This window comes from Euprymna scolopes, chromosome 24 (assembly GCF_053919585.1).
Source record: "Euprymna scolopes isolate OS-2025 chromosome 24, ASM5391958v1, whole genome shotgun sequence".
In the NCBI taxonomy this organism is placed as follows: Eukaryota; Metazoa; Mollusca; class Cephalopoda; order Sepiida; family Sepiolidae; genus Euprymna; species Euprymna scolopes.
Genome location: NC_136505.1, coordinates 54,020,673 through 54,037,716, shown reverse-complemented (window position 1 = coordinate 54,037,716; position 17,044 = coordinate 54,020,673). Strand labels below are relative to the sequence as shown.

Below are 17,044 nucleotides of genomic sequence, written 5' to 3'. Positions count from 1 at the left end.
ATATTCCTTCGTCAGATATGTGTTTGGTTTAGTTCCAACATGCATAAAGGTGAATCTGCATAATCCATTCCAATGTTATATGTCTTAATTTGCTTCAGTTTGTGTCTATCTGTAACAAATCTGCATTGTATTTCATTCTACCAAGTTATTTTTTAAAAACTTTAATGCTGTATTTCAATAAAATATAATAGTTATCTTTGCGTTTGTATGTGTGAAATGAAATCATGTGAATATGCTTGTATGAATGAGAATTAACAGTTTCGAGTGTCCAATGTGGGCTATGGAGTAAACATGGATTACCAGATTGTGTTTCTCATTTTATATGATATCTTTACGGGCACATACTGTAATCGTAGATTTTCGGAGTTGTTGAATTTTTACAATTTTTTTTTTGTAGCATTTCCATTCTTCTCAGGCTCATACAGATCATCAAAGTAACACGTGCTGAAAGCGTGGAATCAACCGAGAAGACAGTAATGGCGAAGCTGAGTGGCACTCCATAAGTGCGTAAAAAGCCTGCCATAGAAGGATGGAAGAGTGTATTCGATAAAGAAAAAAATACTGTATTTTTTGGGTGGGTGGGGGACTCAAGTCCCGTTACTTTTCAGACAGCTGACATATACGTATATATATATATATATATATATATATATATGTGTGTGTGTGTGTGTGCGTGTGTGTGTGTGCAGGTTTTTTGTATGTACGTACATATGTACGTTTGTATATATATGCATGCATGTATATACGTATACCCAGATGTTTATTTGTACGTATTATGTACTAATATATGTATGTCTATTTGTATGTATTATGCAAATATATATGCATGCTTATATATATATGTATGGCAGCAAGTAAGTATACATGTACTAGTGTTTATATTTATCTACGTATACATGTACTTTATAATATGTGTGTGTGTTTGTATGCATGTACATCTGTAAGTATATATATATATATATATATTTATATGTGTGCATATGTATACACGTTTGTACGCATGCTTGTCTGTATGTACATATATGTATATGCGTACGTATGTATGTTCGTATTTATGTATGTATGTATGTTCGTATTTATGTATGTATGTGTATGTATATGTGTGTGTGTTTGTGTGTGTGTGTATAAAACAGAAATATTTGTATTTTCAGTAGAAATCCTAATATTTTGGTTGGATTCTATTAATGTCTTGCTGAAACCGCATTGATCCTATTTTCTTTTATTGGTTGTCTGTGTTTGTATATACGCACGTATACATGCACATATATGTGTCGTATGTATGTTATATATATAAACAAAGTATGTTTGCATAGATGTATATACATATATATATACGTATATGCTTGTATAGATGTATATAAGTATATATATATATATATATATATACGTATGTTCTTGTATGCATGAACGTATATATGTATGTATGCACGTGTCTGTGTTTTTGTACGTACAAAAGTAATTATATATGCATATTTGTATGTATTTATGGATATATGTACGTATATATACACATGTTTAGCTGTATGTAAGTATATGTACGTATGTTTGTATATATACATGTCAATATGTTGTTTCGTATTTTCCTCCTATTTATCCACTCGTGCTATTTTTACAGGTGTTATTTTATGGGCCATTTATCTGGTATAATTCTTCCCAGTTTCATTTTTATCTTTCCGATTAATAGTCCTAACACTAGTATGTATGCGTATCTAAAGTTTATAATTTAAATTGTCTTCCTATCGAGTTCTTTGCTTCTCCCTTGGATCTTGTAGTGTTTACTGCCGATACTTGATTTGTAAAAAAAAAACCTGCGCCGACAATAATTATGATGAATTATTGGCATCGATTGGATATCACATATTTCATAGAATATGTAAAATAGTTGCGCGCGTTTTGTGAGTACGCATAGATCGGCATAGTGTAAAGGGTCATATAAAAGCTAAGTAATTGTAAGAAACGGCTGTAATCGAGTACGACTCAATTATTATACAGGGCATCTCAAAAATGTAAAAATGTACTCACACTTTGAATGACAATAAAACTTTTATACATGAATATAGAGTAAAATAGAATGACTTCGAATAAAGAAGACAAATGTAATTGAAGAATTATATGTGCAGATGCCCATATTGAAGACCATTATTGTTCGGAGAACGCCGATTGAAATTAAAGTGTGAGTACATTTTATGAGATATCTTGTATGTCTCTATGGATGTATTCACGTAATATCTTAATAGGATTCCAATGAATTTAGCTTCATAAAGAGTTTTAATAGATATCGTTTTGAAAGCATCTGTACGGAATTGGTAGTTTCCTTGTCTTACGGCCCGAAAAAGTATTTTCTCTTTCTTTCTCTTTTGTTCCTCGTAAATTTTATATCGATATGATAGCTGCATGTTTCATTTTTTTTATTTAGAATTCAGGTGTATAGTAATATCCGCTCAACTAGAAGAGTGTTTACGAGAACTATGGCGTCTTTCTATCTGCAAGACTGTGGGGGGAGGTATGGAGTGTTTTTCATAAAGAGAGCCATATTTAATAGTAAATTTTACTTGACGTTTCTGCGCGTGTCACTTTTGACATCCTGCCCTCACTACGAAAAGAAAGTTTATGATCTGCTCGACCTTGTCAGTCCGCCTTAACTGGCACGTGTATCAGTAAGAGTGTGTGGGAGGGATTGATTTCTGAAATCTTCAAATCTTGAAATGTTGAGCCGACGGCGATACCGACGAAATGCGAATTCTATTCTTAGTTCTTGCCGCAGTTCTCATCCCAAGTGATGGGGAACCGTTTCCCAGCAACTTGACAACACGGTACAGTACAGCTACAGATCCGGCTTCCCAAATGTCTGAGTTTCTTCTCTCCACATTGCGATCTACACGCGACTCCACCGGTGAAGTTATTTATCTCTCTCCCACGGCGGGATGATGTGATACAAGGGTCGTAAAGTGGGATTTGAAAAGTCAACACCCTAGAGGAATAGCACTCTGACCTGCATAAAATGCCTAGATATCCTGGTCGGAGTTCCCCGGCAGAGGCACCTCGAGGGATTCTCAAAGGGAGAAGGCAAAGACCGGAAGGGTGGACCACCTAGGACTGCACAGGACCAGTGACATACCTTAGTCAACAGGGAACAAGCTATCGCAACAATGGCCGGTGAAGCTCGTTGAAGATGTTGGTGACTGACATGAATACAAAATCCGTTTTATGGATTTAAAGTTTCACATTCAACTGATTACTCAGTAGCTTTCTTTTGGCAATTGTTTAAAAGCATTCGTTATGCCATATCACGTTTTATTTTGGAAACAGCAAGTACTCTAATAGGTGTTTATTCTTCTGTCAGCTACGTAACATCCTTCACCGATTGCGTCCCTCGTTTTTCTTACATATTCTACGTATTTTAGAGCGAAAATAAAATCAGCAAACTTGACATGAACTTTTTTTTACAATGCAAGGAACTTATTTTGGATGTTTTTTTTTCAAAATTGTTGAATCAATGAAATTATTTCTGGAAACTTGTCTGTGGATTTTCTCTCTTTTAACGAAGGTTTCGTATCCTTGACTTTTGGAATTCCTGTCTTTCAGAGTACCTTTTGGACTGTAAAACCTACAAGTATAAAATGCATATGTTTCAAAAACGAATTTAAAATCGCTTCACACACACACACACACACACACACACACACACACACACACACACACACACACACACACACACACACACACACACACACACACACACACAGTGTCTCAGATATGTACTTACATCAACATAGAAAATATCATCATTTCAACATGAAAAGATTTCATAATGAATCTTACCGCAAAATACACGTTATTTCGGGGCCATCAAAAATACACTATTCAAATGAGATGAGAAATGCTATGAACACAAAAAAATCAGAATGTATATTTGTTTTTTTTATTATTACATTTTCACCCCAAACAAGGCACATTGCCACTTTGATGTAGGGGGCTACTATCAGGGACATAATCTACAGGGGTACTATGTGGGGAGTTTGGCAGCAAGATGTCGGTTCACGTTACACTTGAACTTCTGCATGTCAGTACAGTTGGAGATGCAGTAACCCGGAAGGGAATTCCAAAGTCTAGCGGTTCTGGGGAAGAAACTACTGGAGTAAAAGGCTCTCTTACCTCTAGGGATCTCTACTGGGAAGGGGTGGGATTTAGCTGCTTGTCGGGTTTGTCGGGGGTATTTACGTCAAGGGAGTACGAGGCTTGCAGTTTTTGTCGGAGCATTCACATTTAAAGTACTTGTAGAACAGGCAGAGGGATGCTACATTTCGTAGATGGGACAGAGGCTGAAGCTTAGATGACAGTTCAGGGCCTATCAGGTTGGCAACTCTCTTTTGAACCTTGTCCAGGTGTGAGAGACTAGTAGCAGATGCACCAGCCCAAATATGACAACAATACTCCATACATGGCTAATGGTGGCTTTATAGAGGTACGGGATACTTTCGGGAGTTAGTAGCTTTGTGCTTTAAACTCCAGTGACTTTACATCAAAACCAATAGTAGCAGGACCAGCCTTTCCAAGAAACAAACTAAGTAACTTAATATACATATTTCTACATCCATGTATTGAACAAGTCAAAAGCTTCATATGAGGCATCCGCTTCTAAGATCCTTACCTAAAACAGTAGATCCAGGAACAATATTAATTACACCTACCGTTTACAGCTTATTAAATTTAATAGCGGAAAGTACATCAACATGGACGAAAGGACACCAACATATGCCACCAGAACACTTATTTTAGGAGACATCCTATAGAAACATGCAAAACAAAAATGCGAACAAAATATCAAACACACTTCATAAAATCTTGGATGAGACTCCTAGATGATTGTTTTATTTTGTGGGAACCTATATGAGGGGAGTTCATAAAAAAGTAACCAATATACTCCAGATCATACACAAAAACTTAAATTCACACTAGAACGCAGTCACAAAGAATAACTTATTTCTAGATATACTGGTTAAAATCAGAAACAACCACATCATCACAGATATCTACTAGGACTCTATGGATGCTTAACAATACCTCAGATTTATCTATCACTCAAAACACTACCTACAATCTATACTGCATCTCCTTACATGCAGAATCTGTAGTATAGTCACTAATAAATTCCTCCGAGTGGCCGAACTAAAAAAACTACGAAAAAAATTAACAAAAAGATATCTCTCACAACTAATGCAAAAGGGTAGAGTACTAGCAGAAAAATACTATTAGATCAAGTATAAAACTACAAAATTGAAAATAACAGCAGATCTTAACATAACTCTCTACAAAAAACACAAGCAATCCAAAACTCTTCATAGAGATAACAAAACATCTAATCAACCAAAACAATAAACTATGCAACATATTATAACAACCAAAACAATAAAAAGCAGACGTCAACATAAAAAAACCTTTAACACATTTTAATAACACTAAAACACAACTAACACAATACAAGAGGGTCACAAAATGCAACAAAGAACTGAGGTTTGGTACATAGCAATAACCTATGTACATTTGAAAAATCGACAAAAATATTAAAAATAAAGACAAGACTTAAACTTAAATCATTATATGCTAGACTGCATAAGATGCGACAGGTCGTAAACAAAGAATTTCTTGAACTTCATTAATTCTATGCTGAAAATATACTAAAAATATATTTACCTTACAAAACCCGTAAGTTAAAGAGGCAAGGTAGATCGTTCCAAAACGGAACCTATTGTAAAACTACATGCAGTCGCCTGAATTAAGCGAAGTGAGGCTATTATCTCAGCAGCTATTATTGTTTTCCGTAGATTAATATGCCAGTTGGAAATCAAGTCTCATAAAGAGTTTCCACATGTTAAAAGTATACCGGCCGGTAAGAAAATTAAATTTCACTGCATTTCCTATAAATTATTTGTTACAATGTTTCTGTTTTTATTTTTTTTTAGCTGACGATTGATATCAATGGAGAGCATACAAGATAGGAACGTTATTCTGAGTAATCCCAATAATACATATTATTTGTTGTTTCATGAAAGAAGTGTTTGGAGGCTATATCAATGCGGTTTATAGGAAACACAGTGGGCACGAGTTAGCATATAAAAGGATAACGACAATATTAGAAGAAATTTTCAATAATTTTCAACTATATTACTTTAACTTATCAACATAGTGTATAGTATAAGATGTTTGATATTCATGTCCCTAATTTTCGGGAGAAGTACTGTTGTTTTATTTTTTTGTTTACGAATTGACGACGGTTTTCTATTCTGTACTTTAACGCAGTATTTCAAAATTAATCATGCCAACTCGATCGTCTAATCTCTCGTATAATCGAATGAATACATCTAAAAAAATGCGAAGAAACATTGAAAAACGAAAAACAAGAAGATGTCCGCCATTAATGAAAAAATGCGATCTATTGTTGGAGGCAATTAAAAGCATTAACCAAATGAAGTTCGATTGAAAAATTATCGATTAATAAAAGAAAGCGAAGCATTTTCTGAATGTCAGTTTTCTGGATTCTTGTTTTTTTTTGTCTGCATGTACAGCATTTATTTTTGCCATCAGTGTGAAGTGCTCACGGGCTTTGCGCCATTATTAAATCCAAATCACAATTGTCTAATTAAAGAATTATAGCTCAGTTTAATAGTTACCTTAAGGGGTTAAGACCTGGGGTAGGTACACAGCGGGTGTCATTGATTTCAAGGACCACCCAGGGGTTCGTTGCAATGTTCAAAGTTGATGAATTTATTTCAATTAATCTCGTTTTATATACACTATATCCCATGATATTGATGAAAATATGACATGCAAAAAAGAAAAAAAAAAAAAAAAAGCATTCACCCAAAAAAACAATATAGTCCAGTTCTTCTGAATAAGAAGATAGTCATATTCTATCTCGAACAACGCTATATATATATATATATATATATATATATATATATATATATATATATATATATATATATATATATATATATATATATATAATAATTAAATATATTCAGACACTAGTGTGTCATCGTTTCAGGAATCATCAGTGCAGGGTGTCGCGATTAACGCCAGTCAAGAAATTCGAACGCTGTCAACAGAAGCCATGTCTGGCTTCATTAGAAAGAACCCGAACTATTCAGCTACCGCCATTCGCGAGAGATGCAGTTAAAATTAAACATTTATTCTTATTAAATGCGTTTAACGTCAGTGAGAGTGATCTAATCATTATATGACGATCTGCACATCTGAGCTAAGTTGACTGACTTTATTACAACTGAAAGTGCTCAACGATAAGAAACGAGTTTCTCAAAGGGCCTGACATAATTATTTACAATAATAATTATTAAATACCTACAGACACTAGTGTTTCATCCTTTCGGGAATCATCAGTGTAGGGTGTCACGTGTAGCGCCAGTCGAGAGATTTTAACCCCGGCAACAGAAGTATATATAGACGGCAAAAAGCAAAGTCCGCACTTGTAATTTAAAAAAAATGCAAATTTAAGCTTAATTTAATGTAACTGCTTAAACAAACTGTACTTCATTTGATTGGCCTTTTATTCTTTTGTGTGTTGTGTGAATGGGATCATTATCCTGCATGAAGATGGGATTATCATCCAAATTTCGACCAAAGTAGGGTAGAAAATGCTCAGTCAACATATAATTAATTCGATCTTGCAAGCGAACTATAGGCCCTCGAGCATTGGTACTAATAATGTCTCACACCAAAACCGAACTTCCACCACCTTGCAGCGTTATTACTGAGCACCTAGGATTAAATTCTTCGTCTTTCTTCCGACGGACCCACTGCCTACCATCACTGCCTAGCCTATTGTACTTGCTTTCGTCGCTAAAAAACACTCTTTGACCAATATGAAGAGTCATGATCTTTATTGCATCTGACGAAGTCCAGACAGCGCCTTCTGTTCTTTCAGAAATCATTGGCTTGCGTCTTGCAACACATCATTGCAAATTAAAGTCGTTTAATCTGTTCTTGACAGTAGAAAGAGAGAACATTTAAACAAGATTGCAAGTCGTTTAAAATCTGTTTCTTAGGCTGCGGATCTTGATAGCATTGTCTTCCCTGTTAGAAGTAGCTATAGTACGACTAGATTTAGGGGAATCACGAACACTGCCGGTGTTTTGGTGTTTTGCACAGGCTTTCGTACCGTTTTCTCATCACATTTCAATCTGCAGCCGATTTCTCGATTGGATAAACCAGAAAGGTGGAGACTAATGAGCTCCTGACGATCAGTAAGATAGACTCGTTGTATATGGACTAAATGTTACGTTGTATAACCTAGAAACAACAACAATTACGATTAGAAATGCTAAAAGGTGGATATTATATCAGGGGAAAATTTAAGCTGGTTTTAAGCTAATTTGTTGCTGCGGAGTTTCTTTTTTGCATTCTCGATTATAAGCTAATTTTTTAAACTTTCTTTTTGGCGGCACTATATATATATATATATATATATATATATATATATATATATATATTTATATATATATGTATATATATACATATATATATATGTATAGACGGCACTATATATATATATATATATATATATATATATATATATATATATATATATATATAGCGGCACTATATATGTATATAATTTAATTCTTATATTATTTAATTTTATTCATATAAATATATTATATTAATTATAATCGTTTACTGAATCTGTTATGGTGAAATAGGTTAACTAATTTCAATTCTTTTTGCTTATTCGAATTTACGTATTAAATATATGATGGTTTATTTATTATGTACGATTATTGCCATGCTTATTTTAAGAAATCAATTAAACCATATACACTTGCATGGGCATATATTCATGTACTCATGTACCATGTTTATAAATCAATTAAACCATATAAACATGTATGAGTACATATTTACGCACGCACGTATACCCGCATGTACACACCCATTTCACTCACACATCATAAAATTACTATTACGCACTAGTATGTTTAAGATTTAGGACGGCTATCACACACGCATGCATATACCTTTCTTTTCAGTCTTTTGTTCTCTCTACCTCTGTTTTGTTCACCCCCATTACTTTCTCTTTTTTCTTATATTTCAGCAAAGACCCTACCCAACACCCCTATTAGGTATTCCTTATATACAACTAAATCTTATTCCTATTTTTTTACAACATGTGCCGGAACCTCTTGATATTAATTCCCTTTGACGCTGAAGACCTAATATTTTCATTGCAAAATTTACTTTCGTATTAGTTGTATCGTCTGAAGAGGTCTCTAATTACTTGTAACTAGTTGACCGTAAACATGGTCATGACTGTGTAGAAACATATTACTGCTTATGTAAAAGCATTTCTTTCTCTCTCTCTCTCTCTCTCTCTCTCTCTATATATATATATATATATATATATTAATTTTAGTCATTCAATAAATTAAAAAATTTATGACGTGAAATGTTTAAATTTCAAATGAAAAGATTTTTATTATTCTATGTAAGACTAAAATACATTTGAAATATTATAACTCCTTATGCTATAGGATTTCGATGTCTACCATCTCTTCATAAGAGATAATATTAGCAAATAGTTATAATGGTTTACACCTTATTTGCTAAACTCAATGAGACATGGAAAAATCACAATTAAAAGCTGTTTAAGTATTTAAATGTCATAGAGTAAGGGAAGTTAACGAAAATGATATAAAAATTCGCATCCAAATTGCATGGTAAAATCCGAAGTGAATGTCTTTGATAGAAATATGGTAAAGTGATCTAAACTAAATGAATGATTAAAATTTGATTTATTTGCTTTATCTTGTATATTAAGCAATTTTTACTTAGATGGGATAATACTTATAGAATATTACTGCTAATAATATTTTGTAAAACTAATAATCACATGTTTCCATACCAGTAGATTGTTAGATAATTTTATTTTGGAGTATATATGGAGTATATATATATATATATATATATATATATATATATATATATATATATATATATATATATATATTATATATATATCTTATATATATATTATATATTATATTATATATATTATATATATTATATATATATTATATATATATTATATATATATATTATATATATATTATATATATTATATATATATTATATATATTATATATATTATATATATATTATATATATTATATATATATATTATATATATATATTATATATATTATATATATATTATATATATATATATTATATATATGTATATATATATATATATATATATGTATATATATATATATAATTTCCTTCCGTCGCTAAAACATAACTTTTATACCAAATATATATTAGATTTGGGAAAACAAAAATACGCTATCGTCATCCAAAATGGTCTTCCTAGACACTACCCATCCTTTTCCCTAAAAGATAGACGAATAAATGTGTAAAGAAGCACTTTGAAAATGGAATAGATTAAAGATATGGTTGAAACCTAATTAAAAGATTGTATTTCAACAGGCCAGCTATCCTTTCGAATGTGTCAGTCCTTAAATAAAATTATCTTCAAATATATAAAAGAATGGAGAAGAAAAGAAAGGACAACGCGATGCGAACCAAATGCAATCAATATAAAGAAACTAAGCTAATTAAAACGTGTAAGCAATAGCTTAAAGAATAAAAATTAAACCAAATTACGGATTAAACATGGAAATCTTGAAAGTTAATTAACCTTTTTTGGCTGCGAAAAGCGGATACAACATATCGCTATCAAGATTGTATTAGCTTTAACATATGAAAAGAGGATTTACTTGACAACTTGGAAAAAGAGCTTTTACACAGTCAAAAGTCAATACACAATCGGCGACCTCACAACATTATATCAGCCCTCGACAACGGATCTTTTCATTGAACATGAAACAAAAACAATACACGAGTTATGAGATTAATTCAATTATCAATTAATTCGCTTAATACATAGAATCTGTTAATATTTAAAGGTATTCTTAAATAATTAATAAAAAAACGGGTGATGTAACCTCCGACCACCCTCAGGCGCGTCTTATTGAATTCAGAAATCGTAATATCGAACTTGCACAAAATTACAACCTGAACACTTTATTAAGATAGATTGTTCTCGTTCCATCAACCATGGCCAGGTAAAAATGCATAATTTTAATTGTATTATATACCGAAAATAAACGAGTGGTTTAAACAGTTTCAATAAATCTGGTGTCTGTGTGAAGAAAAATAAATCTAGGACGACTAGGAGTTCCGGGGTAACAATGAGCTGTACTTAAAGTGTTTCTACGGAAGTTCACATATTAAGCAAGTCGTAATGTTACGTGACCGTCCAGGGAACGGCTTAGTTCCCCACGGGGAGAGGTCAAGACTCCCGAAATACTAGAGAAGCCGGAAAAATTTGATGATTTTATTCTTCAATTATCATTGGTGTGCCCGGGTGACGGCAAAATACCTTGTCGAGAGAAAGATTGGATTTGTGATTTTCATTATTATGAAAATCGAGGACAATATCATTTTTTGTAAATTGTACTCCGAAAATGGAATAGCTTAGAGTTCAAGACTAAGGATGTTTATAGTTTAAGTAAATGTGCGCGACCCAGAGGTCACGGGGAATGAACTTTCGGGGCATGAGAACGCTTGCAGATCCACAGGTGCACTCGGGAAGAAGAAGACCTCCCCCTTCCGTGATGTAACTAGATACGATTAGTCCAGGGACCAACCCCAGTTTCACGTCTCCCCTGAGTATATGAACGGGGCGCAGAGTCGAACCCGGCAGTTGAAGCTGAATTCGGAGTCCAAATTGTTGAGTCTGATACTATCTCAGCTTGTAAAGAGTCGCCACACTCTCTCTTCCCGCATCATTCCCACTGCAATACCGAGATAAATCACCCATTTACTCAATGGAGTCTGTCAAAATCAACTATGGACAATTGTATATAACTATATATTTGTATATCTTATCTTGAATTTAATCAGTAGAATAGAGTAACGAGTTGTTTTTTCTTTTGTGTGCATGAAATCATTTTCCTTCTAGCGGGTCAGACCGACGAAGCGGCGACATATCAACCCGATTGCGAAATTAAGGCCAACAAAATAGATTGACGGGTCTTGCTACACTAAGACACCTTGCTGACATGCGAAGGACGGGTCACAGTAAGCTTGCGATCTATCGATTCACCGGCAACGCCTTATCCAGACACCAACTAATAAGGACAGGAGGATGCAGATGGAATTTTGTAGTACTATGCCCTTTGTGGTTGGCCTGCGAAATATCCGGACTTACAAGTATGTGACTTTTTTTCGTGTGAGGACAAGTTTATAGTATTTATCTTACATTGCTGCCTACATCCAGATGGATGACGAAAGAGCAAATACCAACAGGAACACCATGATTGGATCGTGCTGTTGTGACATGCGTCTTGAAGAAAATACTCTTATCGATGTTGCGTCGGCATATTAAAGACAGAATTAAAAACACTATTTTTATTCACTCAAAACAAGGCATGCTGCCGTTGAACCGGAAGAGACTACGGTGAATTAGGGTTCAAATACTGTGAATTAATGCAACCCCAAGTGAGGAGCTATAAATCAAGGTAGTTGTTCATACTATATTATAATTTCTGCATGTTTTTACAGTCAGGAAAACAGGGGAAAGGGAGGGAATTCCAAATGTTAGTATTTCGGGTAAAAAAGTTATTAGAGCATAAATCCATACGTTAAATAATATATATATATATATATATATATATATATATATATATATATATATATATATATATATATATATATTAGAGATTAGCTAAGTAGGATTAAACCATAAAGTGAATGTAGTATTTTGATGAGAGTGTTTAGCGTAGGGTATTCTTGTCAAGAACTGACAAAATGTATGACCACCGTCTCCCCCATAAAACGTATAGAATGCTTCAGGCTGCTTTTAGGCCATCATGCATGAATTCAGCATCAGTTTTTAAGTGGCATAGAGATTTAAGGAAAGCAGCGAGTCTGTAAGGGATGATGAAAGCTGTGGGTGGGGTTCGGACGTCAGAACACAGAATTGCTTGACCAAATAACGAATTTAAGGATAAGGACTGTCGTATGTTTATAGAGAGAGTAAGTGTAGTTTGATGCCAGTGTGGGAATTCTACACACACTTATTCGTAATGAACTGAAGATGAAGTAGATTTGCGCGAAGATTTTCCCAAAGATACCGAGAGAACCCCATCCTCGCCACAGGCTATTTGACCAAGATAGCCACCAAGAGAGTTCTTCACCCTCCCTATAGTCCATACGTTGCCCGCTTTCAGTCTTGGTTATTTCTTAAGGCCAAGGTAACATTACTGGCTGTTGTTATGAGACAATTAAGTAGATGAAAGAGGCTGTTGCGAGGATTAGTAACACTCTCACACAAGAAGACTTCAATGGTACCTTCCAGAAGTTGTTGGAACGGTACAAATAGTGCATTGTAACCGGAAGTGATTACTTCGAAGGGAACTAGAGTTTCATTTGTGTATTATCAATAAAATAGCCTATACGAAAAAAAGTCTGGAAACTTATTGAAGGAACCTTGCATATCTTATTTTTCTTTTATTAATATTATTGGAATCTTTTCTTTTTTCCTTGTACACATTTTTGTGAATTATTCCATGGATTTCTGCCTTTGGATTATTATGGACACTCTTCTTCCAATTACGGGATTTCCTTGGATTTTACTTGTACAAATGGAAATTCTTTTAACTTTCTTGAAGTTATAAATTTGGATTTTACCGTCACTGGATTTTTTTTATCTTCCACCAGACTATCCATTCATGTGTAATCACCTTTTTCTTCACCATATTCCCTCTGCTTCACATTTTTGTTTTCAAGTAAGATCTTTGACTTACTTGTTGTTTCATCAAATACTTCTGCATGCAAAATCCGATCCCGCATTTTGCTAATTCCTACCCTCTGATGAGAAGTAAAGTATTTCTTCGAAACTCCGCGGATTAAGGACTATCCATTTATCTAGTGTTTCCTTTTCAGATTACATATGTTTTTAACTCATTTCAAAGCGTTTTTTAACATATTTTATTAACTGTTTGCTCATATTATAAGCTCTATCTCCTATTTGGCTTTATCGAGCTTTTACATCTGGCTGAGATAATTTTATAAATATTAATTCTTTAATATTTATAATATACTTTAATTTTACCATCTTGGATCATTTTGGTAAATTTAATTGTAATTTTTACTTATATATATATATATATATATATATATATATATATATATATATATATATATATATATATATACTAGAGTTCTTGTAAGAACAAGGGAATTTAGCTTGTTCTTACAAGAACTCAAAAAATATTCAATATCATTTTATGTCATTCCCACTGTTGTAAAATTCCATGTGAAACATATATAAATATCGCTTTTTCATTTCTTACTCCTATTTTTTTCTGTTTATCGTATAACATGCTCTTGTTATCACACATCATAAATCGAAGAACGTGTTTTTACGGAAAATATTTTTTTTAAATCGGCTCATTTTAAAAATATCTCGCTTAAATAAAAACACGTTAAGAAACCCTCTAAAAAGTGAGAATTCTCCGAATAGCAATTCCTAAAGAAAACATTCCCTTAAACACTCAAATTGTACAATAGACTTCTGTGACATTTGTTAAAAAATATAATTCGGGTTTGCCTGTAATCTGATGTAAGACGCCAATTAGCCAATCACAATGCGTAGCAACGAGCAGACGACTTTCGCATAAATATTGGAAGAGAAAGAAAAGAGAAACTCGATGTTACATGGAAAGTATGAAGACTAAGAGAACTATGAATTGATCAATATTGACAAACAACTGCAGACGTCCGAAGTAGTAGTTGTTCTTTCTGTTGTCTTGATGAGAAATGAATCTAAAGTTGCATCAACTGTGGCGTTAGATGCGTAATTGCAAGGAGAGGCTGGGTAAGCGGGGGAAGTGGTAAACAAACCTTTTCTTAATATTTGTTTTGAGAAAAGAAACATTTTTTATAATAGACCCTTTTTGAAAATCTTTTCTTGCAATTTTCTTTGAAAAAAAAACTACTTCAATTTTGAACAAAACAAAGAAAAACAATTCTTGAAGATATAAAAACATTGCTCCCTAGAACCTTGGTTAAAAAACCTTTGAAAGAAAATAAAAGTAAATAAATAAATAATTTGTTTCGGAAAAAGTTTTTTTGTTAAACATTATCTAGCAAAAATCCCAACAAAAAATACAAAAAATCTTTATAGCAAATCCCATCTCCTCGTGCATAAGAATATGTTTGTCATGAAACATTTAATGAAACAAAATTACGGTAGGTTGTTTTTGTTTTATTCTACTATTTGAGTTTATTTTACTATTTTCCTGTTTCATACCGTTGTTAAGATTTGATCATAGGCGATGCTCAGCATAATTTCAACGGCTGGCGTCATGTTCCGGGCAAAGCCAAGTGGACGCTTTCATATGTCCGGTTCAAACTCTCCACAAGTTACGAAAATTCTTCCCTTTTATTCCGCTTTCCAAAATATGTCCATTTTACTTGATGTGCGAGATTTATTAAACTACATATTCACATTAGCGACAAATTTTGAGTAACCGTTTAATAAGGAATTATTACTTATTAATTTAGTGTAAACTTTTTTGTTTCTTATAATTTCTAATAAATATTATAAACATTCTTTAATTGCAATACAAGCTAAACTAACATTTTAAAATATTTTAAATGGGCATTAAATTATTGCAATAATATCTGGTAAACTATTATAACACTAATAATTGATGCTTCTGCATTTACCGACCCGCGATTTACACGAAGTGGCTCGGGCTCGCTCGGCAGCTGACGGAAAAAAAACTAGAAAAGGTCGATCAGGCATGCCTCAATTTTTACCGAACGCGCTATCTGTTTTTACTTAATACGAATCTATGAATGCTACTTTTTTTGAATTGGAAGAAATAAAAAAAATAATTTTAATCTCACAGATTATGGTTAGGGTTTAGGGTTTACGGTTTAGGGTTTACGGGTTAGGGTAAGGGTTAGATATAGTTTTTTTTTAATTTTTTCTTTTATTGTATTTTCATGTTTTTTCCTAGTTATAATTTTCTTGTAACGGGTTAACGTTTCGCGATCTGCCGCTTCCATTAATTCCTGGCAGCGGCCGAGCACACTCGAGAAACTTTGTGGAAACCGTGGATCGGTAAATGCAGAAATATTCAATAATTCAATAATAACAAACATAAATGCCGACACAAATTTAACAACAATGTAAAAGCCTATGTTTACTTACACTAATACTGTCCTGCTACTCCGGTTCAGAGTATTAACACATCTCCGTCAAGTGATTTTACATATTAAAAAAAAAATGTTCTATCTTTCTGAGGATGATGTCTACCTCGAACATTCAAATAAAACATTTCTTATCATTTTGTTCTAGATGAGTCCAGGACATCATGCAAGATATCAAACATTCACCCACTATCTCATACACACTGCATAATCACATTGACAAACCGGTTTTCGTCAGATCACCGAAATTAAGCAACGTTTAGCCTGGCTAGTACCAAATGGGTGACTATTCAGGAATTCTAGGAGATGTATGTGCTCTCCGCCAATCACGGCATTGTTTTCAGTCGTCCTAGACCTCAAGTTGCCACTGGTATTTAACAACGCCGATTTAGGAGAGGCCTGGTCACAACAAATTCCCCGTGCAGGCACCCTAACAATAGGTATTCGTAGTCTGTCAAGACGGAAGGAAGCTACCATCTCATACATTCCATCACAGAGACTATTTTAATATTCTGTCTCTTTAAGTGAAGTTGTTAGAATCTCTCTTGCATTTGGTTCATCGGGTATATTTGCCAGTTTTAAAAATTCTTTGTCATGAGTCTGGTTGCTCCTATAATTACTGGAATGATGAAGATCTTCCTACGATTCCAGTTTCTTTTCATATCGTACATAAGAACTTAGTATTTCATTATCTTTTTCCTCTCAGCCCTGTTTAACAGAAAGTTACTAACACTAACTT

General features: G+C 33.4%; 1 protein-coding gene across 3 annotated transcripts in view; it reads right to left on the bottom strand.

Annotated features, from left to right (window-relative positions):
- Positions 1 to 1,093: 1,093 nt before the first annotated feature.
- LOC145246708 (neuropeptide S receptor-like) overlaps positions 1,094 to 17,044 on the bottom strand; it is a 39,527-nt gene continuing 23,576 nt past the window's right edge. For all 3 annotated transcript variants that reach the window (XM_080108442.1, XM_080108440.1, XM_080108441.1), the window contains exon 3: positions 1,094 to 3,607. The gene's annotated coding sequence lies outside the window, so the exon portion shown is untranslated. The remainder of the gene's footprint in view (positions 3,608 to 17,044) is intronic.